The following is an 8,514-nucleotide window of genomic DNA, read 5'->3' on the forward strand; positions in this document are numbered from 1 at the left end:
TTTTTGTTTTTTTCCCCCTTTTTTTTTGCTTGTTTTTTTTTCTTTCATTCTTTTTTCTTTTTGTTTTTTTTCTGCACAAAACTTGCCAATGAGATTAAAATAATTTCACATTTGCGATTAAAAATTCCACACTAAAATTCACAACTTCACATCAACAATTCACAATTGCATTAAAATATCACAATTTAACATTTTTAGAGGCAAATCTCTATGTTACACTTTCAAATACAATATTACAATTTTATATATATTTTTTTCTGAATATTTAGTCACATCAGTATATTGACTTATCGAGGGATTCAATTTCACAATAAACTATAATAACAAAAAGGCGACTATACAAACTATTCTTTCTACAACAGCTGACAGAATTTCTATGAATACTTATGTCTGATAATTAACAATCATTACATCTGGAACATATTTAACTTCATCAAAACAATAACAATAATGAATCATTATCTCATTGGCATAATAATAAAAAGATAATTAAAGACAAAGCAGCCTCCAACTAGTCCCTTTCAGCTTCTCCTCCCCGAGCCAGCCTGGCAACCGTGGCGGTGAAGGAACTTAAGTTCCAGCCAGTAATGCCTCAGGGTATCGATAAAGCCTACTTACAACTAACCTTCAACTACTTCATCTTAACAATATGAACATAATTAGCTAATGAAGAAGAAAAGAAAAGCATGGGGTCAGTGTGGGAGGAAGACGGAGTACCCGTAGAGAACCCACGTGTCCGAATGGGCGACCCCATACCCTGACATAATTCGGACACCCTTCAAAAATTTATATTTTTAAAAAAGTCTTTGAAAAAAACATTGTTACTAAAATGGATTTTCATCAGTGCTTTGAAGATGTGGATTAATCCTGCATAATTATAAGTCCTGCTTCTTCATCCACACATATGATCTCAAGGATGTTCCTTCTAAAAGTTTCTTTGATTTTCTGTAAATGAACAAGGCAAGAGATAATTGTCAGGTTTGAATAAAAAAAATTAAGAAGAGACATATATGCTACATTGCTCACCTGAGCTCTAAGGGTAGGAAAAAGTAGAAATCAATACAGTACTTTAGATCACCATATTTTCACAACACCTTAGTTTAGTGACTTAGCTATTTGGTATTAATTTGTGAAACAACATTTTCGCTAGCTGTGGTTTCTGTTATATATAAACATTAATAATACAAATATACACGAGAAAAAATTTTCATGAGCAAACAGTCCCTCTTGAGAAATTTTCACTCATATAGCACTGCAACATTTTTCAGGGGAGGGCTACAAATGTAGACCTATACTTGGTATTGAGGCTATTGAGCAGTGAGGGATTTTTTTTGCACCTACTGCAACATGGCATCACAGTTTATACAATCTCAGTGAAAGACCGGTCTTCTTGTCCCACAGTGGGATTTGAACCCACAACGGTAGGATCAACTCCTTACTATGCTACTCTATAACAGATGCTTTTAAATACCAGTGTACCAAGCAACAACAGCAAAAATGTGAAATTTAATTAGAATCTCACACACAAATAATATCAGATGTATCATTCTCGGGTATTATTGGTATGAATTAAGAGTCAGCATATATGGCTGAACACCATTACAAAATCAAGCTGTATATATTGCCGACTACAAAAAAAGAGTCCTGGACTAAAAATTTGGTCTACTACTTAACTAAGACCTTGCTTAATATAAACATTAAGATGATTTGGAATATGATAATGTCATATACCTGATCAGTATCAGTTATCCACTGTGGTATGTCTTGATGGAAAAGTCCACATCCATCAGGCATTGTCCTCCAGGTGTTTCCACTAAGTCTTGTTGGGGACATCTGCTGTTTCCACATTTTGAAGATCATTGGCCATCAAGCTTGTCTGTGTTGATTGTTTCCACCAATTCCTTTGGGTGTACCTGGTGTTTTCACATATTGGAAAATCATTGTCCATCAAGTTTGCCTCAAGATTCATAATGGCCTTGCCTCCTCAAGATTTATTTCACTAAGTCTTTTTAAAAGTATTTGCTGTTTTCCCTTCTTTCCGCCAATTCCTTTTGGGTGTAGCTGGTGTTTTCACGTTTTGGAAAAACATCGTCCATCAAGTTTGCCTCAAGATTCATAATGGCCTTGCCTCCTCAAGATTTAATTCACCAAGTCTTTTAGAAGTATTTGCTGTTTTCCCATCTTTCCACCAATTTCTTTGGGTGTCGCTGTTGTTTTCAAATATTGGAAATTCATAATGTCCATCAAGTTTGCCTCAAGATTCATAATGGCCTTGCCTCCTCAAGATTTATTTCACTAAGTCCTTTTAGAAGTATTGCTGTTTTCCCATCTTAAAAGAGGTTCATCAAGCTTGTCTATTCCAGCAGTTTCCACAAAGTTCTGTTGGCTGCAGCTGCAGGAAGAGTCAGAAGAAAATAAATGGAGAAAATACATCACTGAAGTTTTTTAAGGAAAATCCTCATTTAACTTTTTTAACAATTGTTATGTTGTCTCAACAGTGGTTTAACATATATGTTTTATATTAGTAAGCAAACATTCAATATTGGTGTAAAGAGTTGGTTTATCTAGCTGAACATCATAACAAAAGTCAGGTATTGCTGACTTTAAGAAACAAGATCGGCTAAAATTTTAGCCAGCTAATTAATTTGACATTGTTAATAAACTGATCTTAGATTCTGATAATGTCACATACCCAATAAATGTCAGATCAGCATCCTTTGGCTATTCATCCTCCAGTTGTTTCTATCAGGTCCTTTTGGGTTCATCTACTGTTTTCACCATGTACTGTTGGGTGCATTTGCTGTTTCCACATCTTGGAAGATCAGCAAGTACTGGCTATGCATCATCCAGTTGTTTCCATCAGTGTCCAGTTGGGTGCATCTGCTGTTACACAGGTCTTGTTGAGGACATTTGCTGTTTCAACATCTTGGAAGATTAGCATCCATTGGCCCTGCCTCCTCCAGCTGTTTCCACCATGTCATGCCCTTGTTTACAATCGCAAGCTTTTTTGTCTCTGACCAGCAGAGCTAAAAATAAGCCAGGCTAAAAATAATAAGTCAGCTAGTAAATTTGACATGGTTAATTGAATGATCTTTAATCATGATTTTCTCATATACATGTACCTGATCAGTGTCAATTATCTCCTTTGATATGTCTTGTTTGGAAGGTCAACATCATCAGGCAAGTCTCCTCCAGTTGTATCCACCATGTCCTGTTGGGTCCACCTTCTGTATCCACCAAGTCCAGTTGGGTGCAGCTGCTGTTTCCACCATGTCCTGTTAGAAGCATCTGCTGTTCCCACCCAGTCCTGTTGAGTGCATCTGTTGTCTCCAACATGGCCAGTAAGGTACATCTGCTGTTTCCACCAAGTCCAGTGGAGTGCTCCTTCTGTATCCACCAAGTCTTTTGGATGCATCTGCTATTTCCACCAAGTCCGAGGAGTGCATCTACTTTTTCCACCATGTCCTGTTGGGTCCATTTGCGGTCTCCAACATGGCAAGTAGGGTACATCTGCTGTTTCAACCAAGTCAAGTGGAGTGCATCTGCTGTTTCCACCTAGGACAGTAGGGTGCATCTGCTAAAAATATCAACAGCTTTATTTCACTGCATGCATTTTACACTAAAATACCCTAGTCAGTCCCTTTCAACTAAGATTTCATTTCCTTAATTTCTTAGATTTACATAACTTTTATATAAATTATTCTGTTTCTTAAATTTTTGGTCTTTAATTTGTTTAAAATGATTGCATAATAAAGGTGACCATTTAATAAAGTTTAATAGGATATTTCATTGAAAAAAATAAAAGGACCACCTAAGACAGGTCTCTGCTGTTATAGAGATGATTACTATGAAGTTTGGCTGTATATATTATTGATTTGAAATGGAATATTATAAATCTATAATCTAACAATAATACTTTATTTCAGTTTTCTATATACAGCAAAACTCGTTTAGTACGAACACGAATATTGCCAAATCACGGTTATCTTCGATCTCCCAGCTTAATAAATTTAACGAATTCATTAGACGGATATAACAAATTATGGATATAGTGAAGTAATTTTATAGGTCCCGGTGACTTCATTTTAACCGAGTTTTACTGTATTTTTTCAATTCTTATCAATTCAATATTTTCTATCTTAACTTAACGATGATGGTTTAGAATTTGGCTTATTTCTCTTCATCTTTACTGAACACTGTCCAACTATAAAATACTAACAAAATTTTAAAACAGAGCTGAAATAATAGATACAGTAAAACTCGTTTGGTACAAACACAGATATTGTGAATTCACAGATATAGTGAAATTATCTTGAATCCCTACCTATAAAAATTTTATGAAATCATTTCACGGATATAACAAATTATGGATATAGCAAAGTAATGTCATAGGTCCCAGCGACTTAGTTATAACCGAGTTTTACTGTAATAAGGCCCTCAATAAGACAGATGTTTTGGGTGAAACACACTGTTTCCTCATTATCCAACATGTCTAATGTTGATGCTAATGCATAACGCAACAATGAACATTAGACATACTCTTAGGAATAATAAATGCAATAACAAATAAAGCTCAGAACAATAATAATTAACATAAATTCATAACTATCATAACAAATAACTAAAAATCTCAACTAAAGCAAATAACTAAAACTCGTAACTATAACAAATAACTAAACTCATAACAACTAAATAAAACTCATAACAATAACAACTAAGAAACACTCATAACAATAACAAATAATCAAAAATTACAACAAAAGCAAATAACTTAAGCTCCTAACAAGTAAAACTCATGACTGCCCCAATAACAAATAACTGAAACTCATAACAATGTCAACTAATAAAAATCTTAAAAACATAATGTAACAAATAACAAATAAAACATGAAAATTAACAACTTTTACAACCCTCATAAACAAAAAACTATAATAACAACTCAATAAACAAATAACAATAATAAAAACCTAATGAACAAATAACAACAAATACTAACAAAGGAAACAAAAAATAGAAATCAAAAAGTAAGAACTAAAATAACAAAGAGACCTAACATCAAAATAATACAAAAAAACCTCCAGTCCAGCGTTGTTGGCATGCTGTTCCTATCCAATATGCCCAGCCTCCTCCAAGTCCTCCAACGATGAAGAGCGAGCCAAATCCAAGTGCACCATTTCCAACGATGATATCCCGGCAAAGAGAGAACAGAGAAGATTAGATAAAGAATAAACAACAGAACAAAAAAAAAACAAAAAGAAAGAACTACTACAAAAAATGTGTTGAGAGCCAAATCCAAGTGCACCAGGGGAGGGAAAAAACAACAGAACAAAAAACAAAATGTACTACAAATAAGTGTTGAGAGTGAGGGAGGGGAGCGAAATGTTAGTACTAATTAGTAAGAGTGCACAAATGATAATGGAAACCAACTCACCTCTGCTTTTCCTTAACAACTTAGCAATACCTCTACTCCAGCGTTGTTGGCATGCTGTTCCAATATGCCCAGCCTCCTCCAAGTCCTCCAACGATGAAGAGCCAGCCAAATCCAAGTGCACCATTCCAACGATGATAACCCGGCAAAGAGAGAACAGAGAAGATTAGACAAAGAAAAAACAACAGAACAAAAAACAAAAGGAAAAAAATACTACAAATAATGTGTTGAGAGTGAGGGAGGGGAGGGAAATGTTAGTACTAATTAGTAAGAGTGCACAAATGATAATGGAAACCAACTCACCTCTGCTTTTCCTTAACAACTTAGCAATACCTCTACTCCAGCGTTGTTGGCATGCTGTTCCAATATGCCCAGCCTCCTCCAAGTCCTCCAACGATGAAGAGCCAGCCAAATCCAAGTGCACCATTCCAACGATGATAACCCGGCAAAGAGAGAACAGAGAAGATTAGACAAAGAAAAAACAACAGAACAAAAAACAAAAGGAAAAAAATACTACAAATAATGTGTTGAGAGTGAGGGAGGGGAGGGAAGCGTTAGTACTAATTAGTAAGAGTGCACAAATTATAATGGAAACCAACTCACCTCTGCTTTTCCTTAACAACTTAGCAATACCTCTACTCCAGCGTTGTTGGCATGCTGTTCCAGCCTCCTCCAAGTCCTCCAACGATGAAGAGCCAGCCAAATCCAAGTGCACCATTTCCAACGATGATAACCCGGCAAAGAGAGAACAGAGAAGGTTAGACAAAGAAAAAAACAACAGAACAAAAAACAAAAGGAAAAAAATACTACAAATAATGTGTTGAGAGTGAGGGAGGGGAGGGAAATGTTAGTACTAATTAGTAAGAGTGCACAAATGATAATGGCAACCAACTCAACTTTTCCTTAACAACTTAGCAATACCTCTACTCCAGCGTTGTTGGCATGCTGTTCCAATATGCCCAGCCTCCTCCGACTTCCAACGATGAAGAGCCAGCCAAATCCAAGTGCACCATTTCCAACGATGATATCCCGGCAAAGAGAGAACAGAGAAGATTTATAATTTAGACAAAGAAAAAACAACAAAACAAAAAAAAAAAAACAGAAAGAAAGAACTACTAAATGCAATTAAAATAAAGCTCAGAACAATAATAGTTACTATAATTCATAACTATTATAACAAATAACTAAAAATCTCAACTAAAGCAAATAACTAAAACTCATAACTATAACAAATAAGTAAACTCATAACAACTAAATAAAACTCATAACAATAACAACTAACAAACACTCATAACAATAACAAATAATTAAAAATCACAACAACAGCAAATAACTTAAGCTCCTAACAAGTAAAACTCATGACTGCCTCAATAACAAATAACTGAAACTCATAACAATGCCAACTAATAAAATCTTAAAAACATAATATAACAAATAACAAATACATGTAAAACATGAAAATTAACAACTTTTACAACCCTCATACACAAAAAACTAACTACTCAATAAACAAATAACAATAATAAAAACCTAATAAACAAATAACAACAAATACTAACAAAGGAAACAAAATAGAAATCAAAAAGTAAGAACAAAAAGAACAAAGAGACCTAACATCAAAATAATACAAAAAAAAACACCTCCAGTCCAGCGTTGTTGGCATGCTGCTCCAATCCAATATGCCCAGCCAATCCTCCAAGTCTTCTAATGATGAAGAGCCAGCCAAATCCAAGTGCACCATTTCCAACGATGATAACCCGGCAAAGAGAGAACAGAGAAGATTAGACAAAGAAAAAACAACAGAACAAAAAACAAAAGGAAAAAAATACTACAAATAATGTGTTGAGAGTGAGGGAGGGGAGGGAAATGTTAGTACTAATTAGTAAGAGTGCACAAATGATAATGAAACCAACTCACCTCTGCTTTTCCTTAACAACTTAGCAATACCTCTACTCCAGCGTTGTTGGCATGCTGTTCCAATATGCCCAGCCTCCTCCAAGTCCTCCAACGATGAAGAGCCAGCCAAATCCAAGTGCACCATTTCCAACGATGATATCCCGGCAAAGAGAGAACAGAGAAGATTAGACAAAGAAAAAACAACAAAACAAAAAAAACAGAAAGAAAGAACTACTAAATGCAATTAAAATAAAGCTCAGAACAATAATAGTTAACATAAATTCATAACTATCATAACAAATAACTAAAAATCTCAACTAAAGCAAATAACTAAAACTCATAACTATAACAAATAACTAAACTCATAACAACTAAATAAAACTCATAACAATAACAACTAACAAACACTCATAACAAAAACAACTAATTAAAAATCACAACAACAGCAAATAACTTAAGCTCCTAACAAGTAAAACTCATGACTGCCTCAATAACAAATAACTGAAACTCATAACAATTTCAACTAATAAAATCTTAGAAACATAATATAACAAATAACAAATACATGTAAAACATGAAAATTAACAACTTTTACAACCCTCATAAACAAAAAACTAACTACTCAATAAACAAATAACAATAATAAAAACCTAATGAACAAATAACAACAAATACTAACAAAGGAAACAAAATAGAAATCAAAAAGTAAGAACAAAAAGAACAAAGAGACCTAACATCAAAATAATACAAAAAAAACCTCCAGTCCAGCGTTGTTGGCATGCTGTTCCAATCCAATATGCCCAGCCAATCCTCCAAGTCTTCTAATGATGAAGAGCCAGCCAAATCCAAGTGCACCATTTCCAACGATGATATCCCAGCAAAGAGAGAACAGAGAAGATTAGACAAAGAAAAAACAACAGAACAAAAAAACAAAAGGAAAGAACTACTACAAATAATGCATTGAGAGTGGGGGAGGGGAGGGAAATGTTAGTACTAATTAGTAAGAGTGCACAAATGATAATGAAACCAACTCACCTCTGCTTTTCCTTAACAACTTAGCAATACCTCTACTCCAGCATTGTTGGCATGCTGTTCCAATATGCCCAGCCTCGTCCAAGTCATCCAAAGATGAAGAGCCAGCCAAATCCAAGTGCACCATTTCCAACGATGATATACCGGCAAAGAGAGAA

At 34.6% G+C, this 8,514-nt stretch overlaps 1 long non-coding RNA gene across 2 annotated transcripts; it reads right to left on the bottom strand.

Annotated features, from left to right (window-relative positions):
• Positions 1–419: 419 nt before the first annotated feature.
• Positions 420–3,282, bottom strand: LOC134260299 (uncharacterized). 2 transcript variants are annotated; one of them, XR_009990512.1, is made up of 4 exons: positions 3,123–3,282; positions 2,693–3,026; positions 1,732–2,392; positions 420–945 (listed from the first exon to the last, which is right to left on the bottom strand). It is a non-coding gene; the product is annotated as an uncharacterized LOC134260299 (long non-coding RNA). The 2 variants fall into 2 exon arrangements; XR_009990513.1 differs by having other exon boundaries at positions 2,693–3,042.
• Positions 3,283–8,514: the final 5,232 nt, after the last annotated feature.

This window comes from Saccostrea cucullata, unplaced genomic scaffold (genome assembly GCF_032062105.1).
Source record: "Saccostrea cucullata isolate Sc308-1 unplaced genomic scaffold, CSIRO_AGI_Scuc_v1 ctg713, whole genome shotgun sequence".
NCBI lineage: Eukaryota > Metazoa > Mollusca > Bivalvia > Ostreida > Ostreidae > Saccostrea > Saccostrea cuccullata.